Genomic DNA, 21,187 nt, shown 5'->3' with positions numbered 1-21,187 from the left:
CCTGATATCTGCTGGGAGAGCAATACAGCGGTGCACAGACAATCCAGGAAGTTTTTGGAAAGTGTAGGGGACAATTTCCTGGTGCAAGTGCTGGAGGAACCAACTAGTGGCAGAGCTCTTCTTGACCTGCTTCTGACAAACCGGGAAGAATTAGTAGGGGAAGCAAAAGTGGATGGGAACCTGGGAGGCAGTGACCATGAGATGGTCAAGTTCAGAATCCTGACACATGGAAGAAAGGAGAGCAGCAGAATACGGACCCTGGACTTCAGAAAAGCAGACTTTGACTCCCTCAGGGAACTGATGGGCAGGATCTTCTGGGAGAATAACATGAGGGGGAAAGGTTTCAGAAGAGCAGCCGTGTTAGTCTGTATTCGCAAAAAGAAAAGGAGTACTTGTGGCATCTTAGAGACTAACAAATTTATTTGAGCATAAGCTTTCATGAGCTACAGCTCACTGTAGTGAGCTGTAGTTCACGAAAGCTTATGCTCAAATAAATTTGTTAGTCTATGAGGGGGAAAGGAGTCCAGGAGAGTTGGCTGTATTTTAAAGAATCCTTATTGAGGTTGCAGAACAAACCATCCCGAATGTGTAGAAAGAATAGTAAATATGGCAGGCAACCAGCTTGGCTTAACAGTGAAATCCTCGCTGATCTTAAACACAAAAAAGAAGCTTACAAGAAGTGGAAGATTGGACAAATGACCAGGGAGAAGTATAAAAATATTGCTCAGGTATGCAGGAGTGAAATCAGAAAGGGCCAAATCACACTTGGACTTGCAGCTAGCAAGAGATGTTAAGAGTACAAGAAGGGTGTCTTCAGTATGTTAGCAACAAGAAGAAAGTCAAGGAAAGTGTAGGCCCCTTACTGAATGAGGGAGACAACCTAGTGACAGAGGATGTGGAAAAAGCTAATATACTCAATGCATTTTTTGCCTCTGTCTTCATGAACTAAGTCAGCTCCCAGACTACTGCACTGGGCAGCACAGCATGGGGAGGAGATGACCAGCCCTCCGTGGAGAAAGAGTGGTTCGGGACTAATTAGAAAAGCTGGACGAGCACAAGTCCATGGGGCCAGATGTGCTGCATCCGAGTGCTAAAGGAGTTGGCAGATGTAATTGCAGAGCCATTATCTTTGAAAACTCATGGCGATAGGGGAGGTCTCGGACGACTGGAAAAAGGCTAATGTAGTGCCCATCTTTAAAAAAGGGAAGGAGGAGAATCTGTGGAGCTACAGGCCAGTCAGCCTCACCTCAGTCCCTGGAAAAATCATGGAGCAGGTCCTCAAGGGAATAAATTCGGAAGCACTTAGAGGAGAGGAAAGTGATCAGGAACAGTCAGCATGGATTCACCAAGGGCAGTCATGCCTGACTATCTAATTGCCTTCTACAATGAGATAACTGGCTCTGTGGGAAAGCAGTGGGCGTGTTATTCCTTGACTTTAGCAAAGCTTTGACACTGTCTCCCACAGTATTCTTGCCAGCAAATTAAAGAAGTATGGGCTGGATGAATGGACTATAAGGTGGATAGATAGCTGGCTAGATTGTCGGGCTCAATGGGTAGTGATCAATGGCTCCATGTCTAGTTGGCAGCCGGTATCAAGCAGAGTGCCCCAAGGGTCGTCCTGGGGCCGTTTTGTTCAATATCTTCATTAATGATCTGGAGGATGGTGTGGATTGCACCCTCAGCAAGTTTGCAGATGACACTAAACTGGGAGGAGAGGTAGATACGCTGGAGGGCAGGGATAGGATACAGAGGGACCTACACAAATTAGAGGATTGGGCCAAAAGAAATCTGATGAGGTTCAATAAGGATAAGTGCAGAGCCCTGCACTTAGGACAGAAGAATCCCATGCACCACTACAGACTAGGGACTGAATGGCTCGGCAGCAGTTCTGCAGAAAAGGACCGAGGGGTTACAATGGACGAGAAGTTGGATATGAGTGTGCCCGTGTTGCCAAGAAGGCCAATGGCAAAAACTTTTTCACTCGGAGGGTGGTGAAGCACTGGAAATGCGTTACTGAGGGAGGTGGTGGAATCTCCTTCCTTTGAGATGAGGTTTTTAAGATCAGGCTTGACAAAGCCCTGGCTGGGATGATTTAGTTGGGTATTGGTCCTGCTTTGAGCACTAGCTGACCTCCTGAGGTCCCTTCCAACCCTGATATTCTAGGACTATCCAAGCCCCTCCCAGGCCTGTTCCCCTTGGGGCACAGGCAGATTTACAGTGAAACACACAGGGTGTCCTGGCATGGGGCCCCCCAGTGATAGGGGGCTCCAGGGCTGGCAGCTGTGGGGGGCAGAAGCTTGGTCCTGCCGGCTCCATGGGCTCCTGCTGCAGGCTCTGCACCCATCAGCAGCCAAGCTCTTCCCTCCCCTGCCTCCTCCCACTCCCAGCACTTCCCCCGCCACCAAATAGCTGTTTGCCAGCGCTCAGGTTGCTCCGGGAGGGATGGGGAGGAGCGGGGCCGCAGCGCGCTCGGGGGAGGAGGTGGAGAAGAGGTAGGAGCAGGGCCTTGGGGAAAGGCGGAATCAGGGCAGAGCGGAGCAAAGGCGGGGCCGCCACAATCCCCCTACACATTCCCCCCAATCTCCTTCTGTGAGCCACTCAGGGCAGGGGCCTGGGATGGGGCAGGGGTCTGGGAGCAGCCCCACATCCCCAGACCACACCCCCAGCCCGGACTTCTGCACCTCGCTCACACACACACAGCCCTCCCCCCTCTGTACACACCCTCCAACATTCCCACCTGCACCCCTCGCACAAAATGGGAGCTGCCCCAGGTAAGTGCTCCACACCCCAACCTCCTGCCCCAACCCTGAGCCCTCTGCTACATCCTAACTCCTGGCCAGACCCTTCACCCCCAGCCATGACTCCTGCACCTCCTCACACACTCCCGCCATGACTCCTGCACCCCCCCACACCCCTAGCCATCTGCCCTCCCTGACTCCTGCAGCCCCCCCTCACACACTCCCAGCCCTGACTCATGCACCCCTCTCACACACATCCTGCCCTCCCTGACTCCTGCACCCCCCCCACACACAACCCCACCTGCACCCCTCACATCAAATGGGAGCTGCCCCAGGTAAGTGCTCCACACCCCAACCCCCTGCCCCAAGCCCCCGCCCACATCCCAACTCCTGGCCAGACCCTGCACCCCAACCTCCAGCCTGCCTCTGCACCCTAACGTCCTCCCAGACCCTCCACCCTCAGCCCTGAGCCCCCTCCTGCACCATAAGTCCTGGCCAGATCCCACACCCCAATTTTTTTACATTTTTGTTTTTATAAGCACTCTTATCCAAAGTACTTTACAATAGTTAGCTAATGGTACAAACAATATTTGGAAAGAGCATTAAGTGGTCCACCGAGACCCTTAGCGATTTTCAAGGGTCTGTGGAAAAATAAGTTCAACTACAAAACCAATCAAGGTCCCTCACTTTATTTCATTACTTCCTATTACTTATAGGAGGAAGATGAAGGAAAAAAGAATGAAAAATGGGGGGAGGGGGTAAGAGAGAATGTCTTTCTCTTGGCTGGGTCCCCTAGGAGGGGCCCCAAAAATTAAGCTGAGCGCACTGCCTTGGGGTCTCTCTCCTGGCTGAGCACAGGCTGCCCTTATATCTCTCAGCAGGCCTGGTTCCTAGTCACATGCTGCTCTGTCACATAGGCGGAAACTGGATACCTGTGGGCTATCAGTAACTGTTTGCTAGGAAAGGTTTCAGAGTAGCAGCCGTGTTAGTCTGTATTCGCAAACAGAAAAGGAGTACTTGTGGCACCTTAGAGACTAACAAATTTATTAGAGCATAAGCTTTCGTGAGCTACAGCTCACTTCATCGGATGCATCCGATGAAGTGAGCTGTAGCTCACGAAAGCTTATGCTCTAATAAATTTGTTAGTCTCTAAGGTGCCACAAGTACTCTTTCTGTTTGCTGGGGAAGGTGCTGAAGACACAGTGGAAGAGGAAACCTTTGGACTGGATTTAAATTATTCCAGATGAAAATGAATGAGGGAAAATAGGTTCAGATTTTTCTTCCTAGCAGCAGAAAAATGTTAACGTCAGAAAGGACCATTATGTCCATCGAGTCGGCCCTCCTGTATAACACAGGCCCTAGAATGTCACCGAGTGGTTCCTGCAGCAAAACCAAAACATGTGACTGAGCCAGAGATGGAGACACAGTTGGGTCCTGTCTACACTGTAGGTCTGTAGCCCATTTGTAAGATGCTGACTCCCACATGTTCTTCAGGGCCTATGGACAACACAGTTCCTAAGCATGTGTTTGTTCTGTGCTTAGCTCCTATGTAACAGCTGGACTGGCCGGCCTTTTCTTGCCATGCTGTGGGGAGAAGGTACTGGGCACTAGGGGATTTGAAGAAGCTCTCAAGGACTAATTCTTGAAAATAATTGTTATCAATGAACTGGAAGCCAATATAAAATCACTGCTGATAATACTGGTGTCTGACAAATATTGGCAGAGTGGGAATTAATGATGAGGACAGGGCAGTGCGATCCGGATCCCTTGGTAAGCTGGACCCATTCAAACAAAACAAGTTTGAACAGATCCAAATGTGGGGTCCTATACCTAGCAACAGCGCATGCTGTCCACACCTACAGAATGGGGAAGTGTATCCAGGAAAGCAGTGACTCTGAAGGGGATTTAGGGGCCATATTGGTCAAGCCGTTCAACATGAGCTCACAGTGTGATGCTGTGGTGAACAGGGCTAAAGCCATCATTAGACATATGAGCAGAGCTGTGAGTAGGATAGGGAGGTGACACAGCATCAGTGAGACTGAGATTGGAATACTGCATCCAGTTTTGGTGTCCACCTTTGAAAAAGATTGGAGATCGGGCAGTAAAGAGCCACAAAACACTTTGAGGGCTGGAGAAAAATGCCTTCCAGTGAGCTGTTGAAAGAGCTCAATTTGTTTAGCTTATAAAAGATGGAGAAGCAGCTTCACTGAAGTGTTGAAGTGCTTTAATGGAGAGAAAATATCAGGTATTGAAGGGCTAATTCACAGAATATCAGGGTTGGAAGGGACCTCAGGAGATCATCTAGTCCAACCCTCTCCAATCCCCAGTTTTTGCCCCAGATCCCTAAATGGCCCCCTCATGGATTGAACTCACAACCCTGGGTTTAGCAGCCCAATGCTCAAACCATTGAGCTATCCCTCCCCTCTTTAGGCTGAGGCAGGATTTGAACCTCCATTTCCATGCAGCATTAGGATGGCATACTAGACACTTAAACCACTAAGCCATACCCCCTCATTAGGCTAGCAGAGAAAGGCATAACAAGACCCAGTGGCTGGAAACTGAAAAGAGACCAATTCATATTAGAAATAAGGCACAAATATTCAACAGCCAGGATGATTCACCACAGGAACAAACTACCAAGTGGAGTGATGGATTCTCCACCTCTTGATGTCTTTTAATAAAGACTAGATGCCTTTCTGAAACGTGTTTGGTCAAAAACTAGCTGCTGTGCTATACAGGAGGCCTGTGATATGGGGTCATAGTAGATGCTCTAATGGTCCCTTCTGGCCCGAAAGTCGACTAATTGATGAAAAACTGAGTGTAGCATGGTGAGCAGCCTCTGACGTTTTAATATGTGGCCTGATGGATCCCCAGAATCAACAGTCATTGAGTGGGGTGATCCACAGGGAGCAGCTCAACCATCCAAAGAGGCTGGCCAGGGGCAGGACATTAGCCCTGCAGGGGAGGCTTGGGTGTGGCAGTGACATCATAAGGACTTTTGGCAGGACCTCAGCCTATTGGTCAAAGGTGGTAGGGAGGTGGCGACCTCACAGAGAGATGCTGACATCAGCCAGGCAGGACAGGGGTGCGGGGCCAGGGAAACCTCGGAGACCCCTGTGGCTTCGCTGCAGCAAGTCTCCTTCTCGAGGTCTCTCCTTGAGGACTGCGAGAGAATTCTGGTTCACATACGTGAGCACGAAGAGGACACTCTTTCGAGTTTTCTCCTTTCCTTTTACTGATTTTACATGAAAACAGATGTCCCTGTTTAGAAGGTAAGAGCCCCCGAGAGGTTTGGAACCTGTTCAGTGTGATCCATCTGGTGCTGGCTGAATTCTAGGCACAGAGAACACTACTTTAAGGTGCCACCTAAGACTTTGTCTCATAGAATCACTGGGGACATTGGGGTTTCTCCTTTTGGTTTCCCTGTTCCTCCATCCCTCCCTCTTTTCTCTTCTTCTCCTGCTTTTTTTCTCCTTTTCCCTGCTCCCATCCCACCACCAGGAGCTGGGGGCTTGGGGGAGTGCCCTGCAGCTCTCATTCTGGGAGGCCCACCCAAAAAGGTGGTGCTGGAATATTTACAGCTCCACTGAACCCCTCCAGTGGTGACCTGGGCCATCCTTTGGGCTCTTTGGTGAGAATGCTCAGCCTCCCGCCCCTCAGTCTCTACCCTGATTGGATGACCTGGGCGCTATTGACAGGGAGGAGACTCAGGTCCTTGTTGTTCTCTTTTAAAACCAAGCAAATAAGTCACAACCAATTATATGTATGACTAATTTTGCCGCTTCTCTGCATTAATTGTCTCTGAGCACTTCATGATTCTCGCTAACATTCCAGTTCTTCTAAAATACTTGCTGAATAATTACTATGAGCTCTTGTTGGTCTGGAGCTCATTTGAGAGCACTTTATTCTGATCATTCATGGTATGAAATTCAAGATGTGATGGCTAGTTTGAAAGTCAGGACTCCTGGGTCCTGTTCCCAACTCTGCCACTGACTGGCTGTGTGACCTAAGACAAGCCACTTCTCCTTTCTCAGCCTTAGTTTCTCCTCTGTCAAGTAGAGATAACAATCCTCTCCTCCCTACCTCACAGTGGGTGGAGGATGAGGATCCACTGGAGAGTGTCCCTAGTAGCATTGCATAATATGAGGTGTCCCATCATGTTGAGTCGTATCAGATTATGACATAATATGACAGCTGAAAGATTCTATTTTATTTGTATTTCATTATTTTAAATTGAAAAGAGCATCAACTACTTACTCAGACTGAACCATCTCATCTAATTTCTGGATCACAATGTCTCCTCTTTGTGTGCAATGAGACAATTTAACACACTGTGACAACCAGGAGAGGCTTTTGTTTGGCAAGCAAACTGGTTTAGTCTGAATGGGATTTTCTGACAGAAAATGGTTTCCATGAAAATTTTCTGACCATCTGGATCCCTGGGCTCTCTTCCTGCCTCCGGGGAGGGGGAAAGGGGGGCAGTTGTCTGTTAGAACTGGAGTCAGGACTGGTGGCTTCTCTTTCTGGCTCTGCCACTGCCTTGTTGTGTGGGATCTTGGGTAGGTCACCTCCCTTCTCTGTACCTCAGGATCCCATTCTGTCCAATGGGAACAGGGACAATTCTCTAACTCCGGACAGTGGTGAGCCTTGGTGAGATAAGGGGCGTCAAAGCCCTCTGTGAAGGAGAAAGGGGTGTTTCAGGGCGTTGAACACCAAGGAATTCTAAACTTTGCAAAAATGGCTAGTCGGGCAAGTTGTGGCAAGAAGAAATGGTTGGGGCCAAATCTGAACCATTGTCTTTTTTAAAGTCCATTTAGGGATGTGAGTCCCACTATTTTAGTCACCTGGGGTTCTTTGCCAGGAGGAGAGATCCATTTTTGTGGCCTTAATAAACCAGGTGCTGTGCACCAGTTCTCTTCTGAGATCCCTGAAAAAGAATATCTTCCCATCCATTAACAAGCCAGTACCCATCATTAAAAGGGGAACAAAGAGGATCCCAGGACTTAAAGACTAGCCAGCCTCACTTCCATACCTGGAAAGATACTGGAACAAATGATTAAACAATCAGTTTGTAAGCACCAACAGGATAATTGACTTATCAGGACTAGTGCACATGGATTTGTCAAGAACAAATCATTCCAAACCAATCCAATATCCTTCTTTGACAGGGTTACTGGCCTAGAGGAGGTGGATGAACAGTAGACGTGATAGATCTTGGTGTTAATAAGGCTTTTGACACAGTCTCAGAGGACCTTCTCGCAAGCTAGGGAAATGTGGTCTAGATGCAATTAGGATAATGTAGGTGCACAACTGGTTAGAAGCTCCTTCTCCATGTATGGCTGTCCAACTGAGAGGGTGTACTTAGTGGGTCGGGCAGAGATCAGTCCAGGGTCCAGTACTATTCAATATTTTCATTAAGGATTTGGAAAATGGAGTGGAGAGTGTGCTTATAAAATGTGCAGATGACACCAAACACTTTGGAGCACAGGATTAGAATTCAAAATGCCCTTAACAAATTGGAGACTTGGTCTCCTTGAGCCAAACTCCAGGCTGGGTCCCTTTCTATAGACTGGGCAGAATTGAAACCCCAGAGCCAAACACTCCTCCTGGGCAGTGCACGCTGACCTTTAATGGTCAGATGTTGCTTAACACTGACAGAGCAGCTTTTCCTGGGGGACTCTCCCAGCACTTTACATGAGTAGGAAAGTATTAAATCCCCATTTGACTGCTGGGGACAAAGCCATAGAGAGGGGGAGCAACTGGCCCAAAGGCCCACAGGTCAGTAGGAAAACCAGCAATGGAACCCAGGAGTTCTGCCTCCCAATGTCCTGGTCCAGTCACTATACCAGAGCACACTCCCTCTCAGAGGCAGGGGGACCGGACATGAGGGCCTGGTTGTAATTGCTGGCTGTGGAAGGGAGTGTGCAGCAGTGGTCAGTGAAGAGGCCTGGAAGTAAGGATTCCTGGGTCCCTTCCCTGGCTTTGACACATAGGGTGACCCTGAATCAGGAGCTTCCCCTCCTCAGGCCTGTTTCCCATCAGTAGGGTTGGGGTCCCAGACCCTACAGCCCAAGGGTGTGGGAGGCTTCCTGCAGGTGTGTAAAGTGGCGGGATGGCAGGATAGGCACTGTCACTCCCACACTAGCGCGGTGTTCTGCACTCCCTGCTGCTGGCCAAGTTTCTCCATCCCTTGGCAATAAGACAGACTCATCACCTTGCCTGCTGGCTGGGCAGGGTAACTCCTCAGGTCACCACCCTCTCCAGCCTGCCTTGGGCTTGTGGAGTGAGAAGGAGGGCGAGGGACAGCTGACGACCCTGAACAGCCGCCATCCATCGCTCCATCACCTAGAGCAAGTGAGTGGCATTAGGGTTCCTCTGTGGCTTCCCCTGTCTGTCTGGGGAGAGGCAGAAATAGAGGGGGGAATGAGATTTCAAAGGAGATTTCATTTGCAAACAGCCCCCAGGATCCCCTCACTCTCTGACCGGGCAGGGCCTTCTCCAGAGCCATCTCCAGAGTGTTTGGAAAGGTCCCAGCAATGGGGCTCCCAGCCCTTCCCTGATGGGAGACTGTTCCCCAGGCTGACAGTCTCTGAGTGGGGCCAGACCCTGTGAGCTGCTGACAATGGAAATCAATGGGAAACGAGGGGGCCCTGGGCTTCCTCAGACTTGGGATATTGTGACCTTGATGAGGGGAACGGTTTCCAAGGAGGAGTCCCAACTCCTGGGTTCTGTTCCTTCTCTCGCCTGGGTGGGAGTATGGGCTGGGACTGCATGAGGGGGCTGCTTCTCCAAAGTGATGAATGGTCTTTGTGACTGACCCCACTGCTCTAAAAGGAGGAGGCTCCCCGGCACTGCAGCACCAGGGATGACGGGGGGAAAGTTGGGAGCAGATCATGCAATGAACTCCTGCCAGTGTGTGCAGCTTGCACTCCCTGCACCCCTGTGGGGGGGAGGCGGAGCTGCTCTGGCTGGGTTAGGGATGGGGTGGGACTGAAAAGGCCCATTAGTGAGAGGCTGCCTTGACCCCAGACTCATGCCTGCTCCCCGCTCAGGTCCAGGACGGCCAGGCTCCTAAGGGTGTTCAGGAAGGAGGCTTTGCAGGTGGCCCCAGAGCCTGAGGGAAGCGGCTGCCATCTTCCCCAGGAGCAGAGCAGCCCCGCTGGTGGGGAAGGAGCTCCTGGCTGGGCCAGGAGGTGGACGTGCCCAGCCTTCTGGCGGAGGAACCCGCTCCCGGCGCAGGCGGCTGGCAGGCCCCAGTGGAGCTGGGCCAGGAGGCCGCTGGGCAGGCAGGACCCAGCCCAGGAGCGGAGCTGGGCAGGGTGGCTCTGGGGCTTGTTGTGTGGGCAGCAGCGGCCCCAGGAGCCCAGCCCTGATTCCCAGCAGGGGGCATTGCCCTGCCCAGGCACCGAGGACCTTGCAGCCTCCCCAGGGCAGGAGGTGGAGGATCCCCCTCCCAGCACCAGCAGCTCAGCCCGCTCCCCGTGGGACAGCAGCAGTGCCTGGGATGTTCCCGGTGAAGAGCCGGGCTCAAGGAGGGGTGAGGAAGGGGCTGTGAGCTCCCTGGGCCCAGGAGCTCTACCAGTGCTAATGGGGGGGGTCCCCCAACCCAGGTGTCTGGCCTGAGCCACGCAAACCCCACTGACACCAGCAGCAGTCACACAGCTGCCCCTGCGGCAAGGGGAGCTGGGGGGCAGGGGCACCGGGAGCTGCTGCCACTTTGGTCCTGATGCTCTGGGGTGGGGGGACAGGCACCTCCCAAGAGACCGGGGGGCCAGGATCTTTGCTGTGGGCTCCTGAAGCTGTCGGGGGCTGAAGGCCCATCCCTGAGAGGGGGAGTGTGGGGCCCAATCTGCCCTGGGTCTCTGAGGTGGGAAGGAAGGACATTAACCATGCTCTCCCTACCATGCCCCTGTTAGCAGGCGTCACCCTGCCCCCTTCTCTCCCTGGTGCAGGGCCCCCAGGGGCTCAGAGGATGAGGAGGAGGAGGAATGGGTGGACATGGCCACAGAGGAGGCTGCTCTCGAGGACATCCAAGAGCAGCTCCAGGGCAGAGAAGAGGCACAAACGTTCCCCAGCTGGGCTGGAACCAAGATTGTCCTGCCCTTTCCCAGCATCCCCAACCCTGAACAAGATCTTGTCCTTGGTGATCCACCACCCCTAATGAGGATTTTTCTCCTCTATGATTTGAGACCCCCAAGATTTGTCACACACCAGCGGGGGTCTCCTCCTCCCACAGGCACTATCCCAGTTCCTGACTCTGCTTGTGTAGGAGTCATGGGTCATTTGGACAATGGGTGGGTCCCCACTATCCTCCATGGAGGCCTGAGCCCAGGAACTGGTGCGGCTGGTCCCTGGCTAACTGGCTCTCTCTCCTCTCACCCCACTCCTGGTGGGTGCAGGATGAGGCCCAGCAGCTCACGTTCCTGCAGGCCATCCACCCCGCGTGTCTCACTGCACAGCAGAGAGGGCAGGACACACTGGAGCCACACTGCTGCAAGGCGGCTGTAGTGGAGAGGATTGTAGTGAGCAAGACACGGCGCCCGGCAGCTGGAGGGAGGATAGAGGAGAGAGACATGGGATGGGCAGGGGTCTCCCCTGGCCAATGGGTAGGAGCTGGGTGGTGCTGGAGGCGGCAGCAGAGGGCAGGGATTGCTGAAGTTCAGAGATTGGTCACTAGCGGGCAGTGGGGGAATCGTGGGGCTTGAGGGGCAGCTGAGGCTGGGGAACAAGGAATCACATGTTCCCAGCTCGGTAGTCGGAATGGTATTGGATGGGGGTTTTGACAGGGAGGAGGGAAGAAGGAGAAGGGGACTGAGCTGGGCAGGAATGCTGGGATAGGGCCAAGTTTGATGGGCAGGAGAGAATTGGAGGAGCAGGAGGGGGGATCCTGCTGGCCATGTGGAGTGCTGGCTGTGTAATCTCTGCCCTGGGAAGTGTCCGTGGGGCCGATCTCACACACTCCTTTGTCTCCTTTGGGTCCTCTCAGGAGCTCATTGAGGAGCTGCCTGATGAGTCTCTACCCAGCACTGTCCTCACCAACTCCCTGATTGCTGTGGGAAACCTCAGGTACCGAGACCCTCGCACCTGGCTCCCCTAACGCTGGTGCTGCTCAGGGCTAGGCCTGGGAGTCACTGCCCCTCGCACTCCCAGGTCACCTCCCAAGGGTGGCTCCTCTGGCAGAGGTGGCGGGAAGGTTCACTCTCTCCTGGCTGGGCTGTTCTTTTCACTCCAGTAACATTACACGGGCCTTGGGGCGAGGCTCATTCCTGGGGTCAGATACAGGAGGGGCAGCAGAGTCCAGGGAACAGACGCTATTCCTGCCCTGCCCCTGTCTGTCTGTGAGACCTTGGCCTGGTCCTTCCCTGGTTTGATGCCTCAGTTTCCATTCTTGCCCGCCTGTGCATATTTCCCTGCAGTTTCATGTCCATGTTGGTGCCAGTACCATCCCCGCACTCCACAGTCCAATACTGGCTCCTCTCTCTTATGAGCACAATGAAACCTGCCTTGGAGCCAGAGCTGGAGACCCATCTCCTGCAAGCCATCCTCACCCTGGACATGGAGAAGGACCCCCACCCAAGTCCAGGTAGATCATCCTCCTACTTCTCCCTGACAGGAGCAGGAGTGGCCTCTGGTCCCTGCTCCCTTGATGGGTTGGCAAAGATGGAACAAGCTGCAGGGTTGGATCCTTCCATCCAGGGGGGATGACATTACCCCGAATCCATGGGGGATTGATTGATTGATTGATTGATTAATTCCTTCCTTCTGCATGCCGTGTTTTGCCCAGCAGCCCAGCTTTGATCCATAGCAGCTTGGCTGTTCCACGCTGTGCTGCCTATGAGGCCCTCCGCAGAGACCTGCTAAGGTCATGGATTGAAGAGCCAGTTGTCATCCTGCCATGAATCCTTGCTAATTGCCAGCAGTGGGATGTGAATGAGAGAGGCCAGGACATGTGTTGGGGGTCTCACCAGTGCTTCCCAAAGACCCCTGTTCCCATCCTGTGGCAGGTGTAGCCCCAGTTTCCCTAATGCTGAGCCATGGCTCTCCCTTGCTTTGCAAGCTCTGCAAAAGGTCTTGCCAGAACTCCTGGATTCCATGCTAGGGAACCTGCTGGCAGAATCCCCAGACACCGACAGGCTCCACTATATCTTGGAGGTGAGCCCCATGGGGGGTGGGGAAATTTTACCTTAACTCTTTGGAGGATTCTAAGAAGAGCCTGGAAGATCCATTTTCCAGTCTGTCCTCCTAGCTGGGCACCCTAACTGGAATAAGAACTAGGAAGGAAGTTCAGAGCAGCAAGGAAAGTCTAGAGGGGAACTTGAGAAGAGAGGTAGGAAGTGCCCAGGGAAAACTGCAGCAAAAAGAAAAGAGCAGACCTAGCTATTGGGTAGAGGGCCCTGGGCTGCTACCAGTGTCAGGGTAGGACTGGCCCCAAAGAAGGGGGCATACACTAGAGGGGTTACCAAGCCCAGCAAGGGGGTTGCAGGCTGAGCAAAAGCCCCAGTGAGAGGGCTGCAGGCTGAGCAAATGCCCCAGCGAGGACAGAAGGACTTCTTCATGTGGAAAGACTTCTTGGATTTTAGTGTGAGGCAAGCTGGGCCCCCAAAGGATGAACTAAAGATGTTGACCCGGCCTGAGACTGAGTTACCAGACAGAGAAACTGCCATGGTGCTGGAGTGACCATCGATGGGGGACGTTAGCCCAGCGAGAGGGCTGTGGTTCCGTGCCTGGCTGTGATTCTGTGCCTGTGATGAGTAGATTCATTTATGACTGGCATAATTGGCAGGATTGAATTCCCTGTCATCCATGAGGGCTGATGGAAGCCTTGGTTGCTGAAGGAAGGTCTCTCCCCTTAAGCGGGTATATTGAGGAACCAAGCTGGTCACTGGATTTCCCACTTGAGTTCCAGGGACTGATTAAGCAGCCAAAGCAGATCTAGGGATTTCTCCAGAAGCTCCTAGAAAACCAACAGAAGCAGAAGGAAGTGCAGGCAGATCTACAGATGCAGCTGGCAATCTTCATGGAGCAGCAGCAATATATGTCCAAGATCCTGCAAAGGGAAATCAACCCAGGGTCTGCTATGCCCATGGACAAAAAAAGAGCAGATAGGAGAGCATGCCTCGGCTATGCTGAGAAGGTTAGCCCAGGAAAGCAGGGCATGAGAAAGTGTACAAGTATGACCTAATGCCAAGATGGGGACAAAAGCTCTCTGTTTTTGCTGCAGAGAAGCAGGCCATAACAAAAGACATGGTCTGCTTAGGAACTTGCTGAGTGGCAAAAGGAGGGGCCAGGACCCCAAGAAGATAGAGAGAAAGGAGAAGGTGAACTCTGGCACAAACACACGAGGTGGGCAAGGTGGAGGTGGCAGTGATGGCCGTGGACCTTGCAGACCCTCAGCCAACACACCCTGTCGGGTGCTCCAGGACGAAATGGTTGGCCCAGAGTTGAAGCAGGCTGAAGTAGGGACAAACACAAGGGTGGAACAGGCCATGGTGGGTCCTCAGACCCTGACGGAAAAGGTTTTGGGGGATGCAGCAGCAGTAGCAAAAAGGCTACAGAAGAAGCTTCGGAACAGGCTTTGCAAGCAGCTGTTAATAGGAATGAGGAGTTGCAGGAAGAGCATTGGGATACTGCAGAAGAGAAGGATTGCTTCAATTCTGGTGAGCAAGCTGGCAGAGGAGCTGGAGTTGCCCAGTGTCCCGGGCTATACAAGCGTACAGCCGGTGACAAAGACAGGATGACTTGGCCTGTGGGCTGCAAGCCTGGAGCTAGGCCAAATGGATGATAAAGTGAGCGCCACCTGAGGGGAAACTGCAGCAAAAGTACAAGACACAACCTAGCTGTTCAGTACAGGGCCTTGGTCCAGAACCTAGAGTCCAGGGCAGGACTGGGTTCTTCCACCATCCCCTAGGAAGGGGACGTGCAAGGCCATAGAAAGGGTAACCAAGCCCAGCAAGGGCAGGCCGAGTGGAAGTCAGGCGGAGGAAGAGCCCCCATGAGGGCGAAAGGCTTTGTTTCTGTTAAAGACATTTTTGGACTTTTAGTTTGGGATGACTGGGACCCAGGAAGGAGTGGACTAAAGCACAGTCACCTGGCTGGAGGGCTGAGTTCCCAGCCAAGAAACTGCCAGAGCAACTATTGATTGAGGTGTTAGCCCAGGGAGAAAGCTGTAACACCAGGCCTGGTCAGGACCTAGTGGTGAGTGAACTCTGTTACAAGCCTGCTTCCATTAGGGAAACAGTCTGGTATTGGAGAGTGGTGGGGAGATGGGAAGGGCTGCTGAGGCTGGGATGGGGAGTAAGCTGTGGTGCTGGGAGGGGATTAGAGACAGGGCCCAGCTTGTGGGGAGGATCCTGCTGGCTGTGTCTGGAGCAATGTGTAGCCTCTTCTATAGGAAGTGCCCGTGGGGCCTGAATCTCTCATGCTCTTTTGTTTTCTTTGGGCATCACAGGAGATGTCTGAGGAGCTGCCCTTGGACTCTATGCCCAGCGCAATCGTCTACAACTCATGGTGTCCATGTGCAACCTCAGGTTCCAGGACCCTCCCGCCTGGATCCCCTAACCCCAGTGCTGCTCAGGCCCAGAGGCAGGAGTCACTTTCCCTCCCACTCCCAGGTCACCTCCCACCAGTGGCTGTTCCCCTCCTTTGGCAGAGCAGGTGGGAACAGTCCCTCTCTCCTGTCTGGGGGTTGATTTGACTCCAGTGTTAGGATGGCTATGGGAGAGGATGGGTCATACAGCAGGGTCTGGTGATGAGAGCAGGGAACGGGTTATATTGCAGCCCTGGCACTGAGTGGTAGCATGACCTTGGCCAGGTCACTCTTCTGCCTGGTGCTTCACTTTCTCCATCTCTGAAGTGGGGATAATCTTGACTCACATTTAGAAAGTGTTGGCTCCTCTGCTCTTGCTTCCCAAATTCCTGCCCTCCTTGCCCCACACAGGCCTCTGACCCGTTCCTCCAACTTGCATGCCCATGTGAGTGCCTATGTCACCTCCCAACTGCAAGGTTTCATGCACAGTCTCCTGCCAGAAAACTGAAGCCACCCCTAGACCCGGAAGAGGAATCGCAGTTCCTGTGCACTGCCCTGCATGGAGTGTTGCCCAGGGGCATGGGGAAGGCCAACACCCGCATCCGGGTAGATCATCAACCTACTCCTCTGTCCCAGGAGCAGGAAGGCCTCTCGTCCTTACTCTCTTCCGTAGCTGGAGCTGCTGAGGTGGGGATGGGGTAGGCAGAGATGGGAACAGGCCACAGAATTAATAGTGTCAGGGGGAGACTCCCTCTCTGTGGGAGATTGTTGCCCCTCTGTGGGGAATCCCTTCCTAACAGATGCTGTGCTTTGGTTCCTGGACTTCGCCAGAAAGCCCAGCTCCCATCCCTAGCAGCTTGGCTGTTCCCTCCTCTGCTGAGAACTGCAGAGAACTGCTCTGGGCAAGGACGGCAGACCCAGCCGTCATCCTGGCAGGGGTAGCCTCAGGTTCCATAGCCCTGACCCATGGTATCCCTCCTCTGGCAGGCTCTGAACAAGGCCTGCGCAGAGAAGGTTTCAGCCTGCTGACAGCAACCCCCAGCACAGACAAAGTCCAGCACATCCTGTAGGTGAGCATAATGGGGAGGGGCAGCAGGAATTTTACCGTAACCCTGGTGAGGCCTGGAAATGAGAGACTAGATGATCCATATTTCTGTTGTGTCCTGCTACCTGAGAGCCCATTGGGCCACCCTTGGTCAGGGCAGTCAGTGCAGTGCAGTGTTGGGATCCTTCCTCGTTCAGGGATACAGGGAAGGAGCGGATACTTTAGGAGGGGACTCTGCCTGGTTCTGTTGAGCACTAGCTCCAAGGCCCCAGGCCAGCTTGGGGAGTAAGAGCATCAGACCCCAGTGAGGTGCAGGAGAAGGTCCTCAGAGAAAAGCACTGGCTGGTTCCTAGAAAGCTGCTGAGATTCACAAGGAGGGAATCGGCCCTTCTCTCCCATGGGCACAGAGCATTGTAAGGAGCAGGGGGTGTCCTTTGTCCAACAGAGACTTGTCCTAGGTCTGACCCACAAACCTGGGAGAGAGCTAGGAACTTGACTGGGTCCCACCCCAGCACTTCCCCTGGTACTCTCTCTTCTCCCCTCCCCTGTTGGCCATTTTGTTCTTGGTTTATGAGCATGAAACAAACAGGAACTTCTTCTCCATCTTTGAAGTTCTGCTCAGGACACCCCGAACCGTCAGCCCCTGTTACCCCACTGCCTCAGGAGGTGAGAGCTCTGCTGCTGCCAAGCTGTGTCGGCTGCCAGACACGCCAGTCTCTGCCTTGACAGCAAACTCTGTCAGACTAAAACTTGCCTTGCAGGTAACAATAAGTGAACGCCCCAGAGACATCGCCCTACTGTGTCCATTCTTCTTACTGGACACTCACAGAAATGAGTAGGTTTGCTGCCTCCAAAGAGACAGGGCACATCTCAGCCTGTTAGGTTAGCTGGATACTCACACCTCACCTGAACACACAGCACCGAAATGGTTTGGGACACACAGTAATAAAGAACTGAGTGCCTGTGTCACCCCCCAACTGCAAGGTTTCATGCACAGTCTCCTGCCAGAAAACTGAAGCCACCCCTAGACCCGGAAGAGGAATCGCAGTTCCTGTGCACTGCCCTGCATGGAGTGTTGCCCAGGGGTATGGGGAAGGCCAACACCCACATCCGGGAGAAATCTCCTCTTCTCTTAGAATCAGTCCCCACAGTAATTCCACCCACCCTGGCCTCAGCTGAGCTACTTTCTTTGCCTGGGATCAGCGACCAGTTGTGAATTCGTTGCTGTGTGGGTGTAAGTGGGGACAGAGGCTGAAGCTCCAGCAGTTTCCCCTGGAGGACACCACCCTGTCTTTCTGTGGTCTGACTAGGGCTTACCAGGCATCCTGGAGTTGAACACCGGATGGGACCTGATGGATTGTTCTTGATGGCCCATGTCCTTGTGTGCGATGGAGCTGTGTGCCAGAGAGGGCCAGGAGCAGATGCACCACACACGGCCAGGAATGGGCTCAACAGCCTGTAATGCTAGGTGAGTAAAGTCCTGGCCACATACCAACACCATGGACATCCATGGGGACTGAATCTGGACAATGTTGACCTCTGCCAGCCCCTCTGAGGTGGGTCAGTATTATCCCTCTTAGCTGGGGCAGAGGGATGGAAAGCCACGGGCTGCAAGGTCACCCATAACGTCAGTGACAGAGGCAGGAAGGAAGCGTGGTACTGAGACCAGTCCTGCTCTAACCACGAGACCACACCCACTTCCAAAGCTAGAGAACCCAGGAGCCCAGACTCTGACAGTCAGGTTGTAAATGACAAGACCAACCTCCCTCCCATTCAGGAAGCCATAGAAGGGACCATCTGCTGAGTTCCCCTCTGCAGTGCTACTGTCAGAGACCATTGCTAGTGGGTGCTAAGTGACTGAGCAGGGAGCTCCTGGAGAGACTCCTAGAAGCTGCCCAGTCGTGTTTCACTGTGACCCTCTGGGAGCCATGCAAAGAGTGCAGCATTGAAGAGACTCTCTTGCTCTAACAAGGGTTTTTGTTCTAGGTCGTCAGCCAGTGAGGCCAGCTTGTAGAATGTGGAAGAGCCATTTGGCAGTGGGTTGGAGGATTCACTGTGTAGGTGGCAGCAGCTGCAGTGGCTGGAGTCCCCATGGGCCAAGCCACCACTCCTGACACTCCAGGTTAATCTCCTACTGCTGTCAGTGGGGCTTTGGCTTTACCTGCGGGGCCAGCATGCCCAGACAGAGGACTCGGGTATTTCCATGGGCCTGCTCAAAGGCAAATGCAGCCATCTAAAGAAGTGAAGAATGGAAGGAAAAGAGCAGAGCTGGACCATCCGCTGAGCTGCTACAATCAAGTGACCACAGCTGGGGAAAGAAGAGGGAGAACTCAAAGGTGGCTGGTGGCTGTAGGGAGGAAAAGCAGTTTGGGAGCCAGGAGAGCAGACAAATAGTTAATGACGAACACGGCGGGCTTTGTCTTGTGTCGGTGAAGGGTTTAAAATGGGTCTCTCTACTTTCACACTAACCTTTAAAATAGGTGGTCTATGATGACAGGGCAGGTCTATAAAGGTAAGAGGTCACTCTATGATCTTGAAGTCTCAGATTCTGTCACTATTGCATGCTTCTACCAGCTGATCTCAATCCTACAAATCCCTCAAATGGTAGCAGTAGTGAGCTCTTGTCCTCTATTTCTGGATTAGCCGCCAGAAAAAGGACATGGTACATATGGCCAAGGAAATAGGGAAGCTTTTGATACCGTCTCGCATGACCTTCTCATAAACAAACTATGGAAATACAACCTAGATGGAGCTCCTATAAGGTGGGTGCATAACTGGTTGGAAAACCATTCCTAGAGAATAGTTATCAGTGGTTCAAAGTCATGCTGGATGGGCATAACAAGTGGGGTCCCACAGGGATCGGTTCTGGGTCCGGTTCTGTTCAATATTTTCATCAATGAAAATGGCATAGAGAGAGTACACAAAGTTTGCGGATGATACCAAGCTGGGAGGGGTTGCAAGTGCTTGGAAGGATAGGATGAAAATTCAAAATGATCTGGGCAAACTGGAGAAACGGTCTGAAGTAAATAGGATGAAATTCAATAAGGACAAATGCAAAGTACTCTACTTAGGAAGGAACAATCAGTTGCACACATACAAAATGGGAAATGACTGCCTATCAAGGAGTACTGTGGAAAGGGATCTGGGTGTCACAGTGGATCACAAGTTAAATATGAGTCAACAGTATAACACTTGCAAAAAAAAGCAAACATCATTCTGGGATATATTAGCAGGAGTGTTGTAAGCAAGACATGGTAAGTAATTCTTCTGCTCTACGCCACACTGATTAGGCCTCAACTGGAGTATTGTGTCCAGTTCTGGGCACCACATTTCAGGAAAGATGTGGACAAATTGGAGAAAGTCCAGAGAAGAGCAACAAAAATGATTAAAGGTCTAGAAAACATGACCTATGAGGGAAGATTGAAAAAATTGGGTTTGTTTAGTCTGGAGAAGAGAAGACAGAGGGGACATGATAACAGTTTTCAAGTACATAAAAAGTTGTTTCAAGGAGGAGGAAGAACAATTGTTCTTAACCTCTGAGGATAGGACAAGAAGCAATGGGCTTAAATTGCAGCAAGGGCGGTTTAGGTTGGATATTAGGAAAAACTTCCTGACAGAGTAGTTAAGCACTGGAATAAATTGCCTAGGGAGATTGTGGAATCTCCATCATTGGGGATTTTTAAGAGCAGGTTGGACAAACACCTGTCAGGGATGGTCTAGATAATACTTAGTCCTGCCTTGAGTGCAGGGGACTGAACTAGATGACCTCTCAAGATCCCTTCCAGTTCTATGATTCTATAATCCTTCTCCTGATACCTCACATTACCTGCTTTATATGCAATATCACTATTATATATAAATAAGGAACATAGGGGTTACAGGGTGCTCCCCCAAGATACAGAATGTCACACGGTACATATTTTTCTGATTCTGTGAGTGTGCAAGAGCAAAATGCCACTGGCTTCCATTCAGAGCCACACTGTTACAATACACCACCTACGCCAGAGTTGCTGGCTTCCAAACTGACCATTGTGGCTTTGTGCACATCATAGGACTTGAGAACTGGAGTTGTTGAGATCATTTCTTTTACCTTGCCGAAGGCAATTTCTTGATTTGGCCCCCCCATAGCCAAGATATGTTGGACTTTTAACAGTTCATTCAGTGGATTTGTTACTTGTAGGTATCCACCAAGGTAATTTACCATCCCCAGTACACGTCTCAGTTCTAGTACATTAGTTGGTGCATTGAATTCTTGAATTGCTATGACTTTCTCAGGGCTAAGACAGATTCCATCTTTATTCCAACTTGATCTGGGTTAGGCAGAAAACACATTTTTCCTTGTTTAGCTTCAGTCCAGACTGACTGATTAGGCTTAGGACTTTGTTGAGGGTTTTGTTGTGTTCTTGTATTGAAAATACATGTATCAGAATATCATCCATGCAAATTACAATTCCATTTGTGTTCATTAACAGTTCTACCATCTTTTCCTGGAAAGTTTCTGGTGTACTACTAATCCCAAAAGGTGACCTTCGAAGGCAAGATTTCCCAAAGGGTGTGCTTAATGTAGTCAGTTTAGCACTTTCTTTGGCTATAGGTTGGGCCCTGTCAAATTCATGAAAAAAACGTCATGGATCATGAAATCTGATTTCCCCCCCGTGAAATCTGGTCTTTTGTTTGCTTTTACCCTATACTATACTGATTTCACAGGGGAGACCAGAGTTTCTCAAATTGGGGGTCCTGACCCAAAAGAGAGTTGCAAGGGGGTCACAAGGTTATTTTAAGGAGGTCGCAGTATTGCCACCCTTACTTCTGCATTGCTGCCTTCAGAGTTGGGCTGCTGGAGAGCAGCATCTGTTGGCTGGGCACCCAGCTCTGAAG

This window comes from Dermochelys coriacea, chromosome 11 (assembly GCF_009764565.3).
Source record: "Dermochelys coriacea isolate rDerCor1 chromosome 11, rDerCor1.pri.v4, whole genome shotgun sequence".
Classification (NCBI taxonomy): Eukaryota; Metazoa; Chordata; order Testudines; family Dermochelyidae; genus Dermochelys; species Dermochelys coriacea.
This window is presented reverse-complemented; position numbering follows the sequence as displayed.